This window comes from Temnothorax curvispinosus, unplaced genomic scaffold, assembly GCF_003070985.1.
Source record: "Temnothorax curvispinosus isolate PA1 unplaced genomic scaffold, ASM307098v1 QBEX01010627.1, whole genome shotgun sequence".
Lineage (NCBI taxonomy): Eukaryota > Metazoa > Arthropoda > Insecta > Hymenoptera > Formicidae > Temnothorax > Temnothorax curvispinosus.
This window is the reverse complement of record NW_020220407.1, coordinates 353-1,376: the sequence shown is the minus strand read 5'-3', so window position 1 is coordinate 1,376 and position 1,024 is coordinate 353.

The window sequence follows — 1,024 nt, the reverse complement described above, 5'->3', positions numbered from 1 at the left end:
CGAGCGGAACTCGATCCCCTTAGCCGATACCCGGCTAACAGGTGTAAAAATACCATCAAAAAGACAATTAAAGGTTTGGTGTAAATTCGGTTCGTCAATTGACGGTCAACACCGAAATGAGGGTTAACCACGAAAAGAATCCTCAAATAGGGTACCCTCAAATGAATGTAGCCCCCAAATAAGGTACTCTCTAATGAGGAAATTTACCCGACATAAAAAAAATTATATTTATTTTGAAAACTACTTTTTAACTAAATTTGTTTCTTAAGAGATGCAACTTATGATTATAAATATTTTCTCGTACTTGAAAAACACATTCCTTGATAAAATTCGAACTTCGAGACCTCGGGACCTCTGGATCGTGAGCCAACCGTCTTACGTGGTAGACTACTTCTTAATTTGATGTAAGTGTTATATATAGTCTACATGTGTCATAACCAGCGCAAATATATAATTTTTCAAAAATTCTTAAAAAACAAATTCAGTTTAAAAAGAGTAATAAAATTTCGAATCGGATATACGAATATAATTTTTTTTTAATGTCGGATGAATGTCAGAAACTAGTGCCGGCTCATTACAAAATAGGCCTATTAGGCCAACGTCGCGCCGCGCGATCGAATATTGACAGTCTTGATGTGTGTATTAACTGTACGAAATTTTACACACTTATATGTATATGTAGAAACTTTTATTCCATAAAGCACATGTACATTATTTCGATTAGGACCTGATTATATTACCCTACCAATATTTCATTAAAGTAAGAATACATGTCCTGATCGGGGCCTGCTTATGTATCCTCAAATTTGGGGATACAAAATTCAAGTGTCGATACCATGAGCATATAAGACCGCTTCTTATATGAATATATAAAACATTATAAGAATTTTTTTTCCCGGGTATTTATATGCGATCATATATGAAAATTTTTGGTCGAAAATCTGGAAATAAGATCCAACTATGAATATTGGTTTAAAGTTGGCTTATGGTATCGTATATGTAAATAAATGTTTTTTGGTTTAAG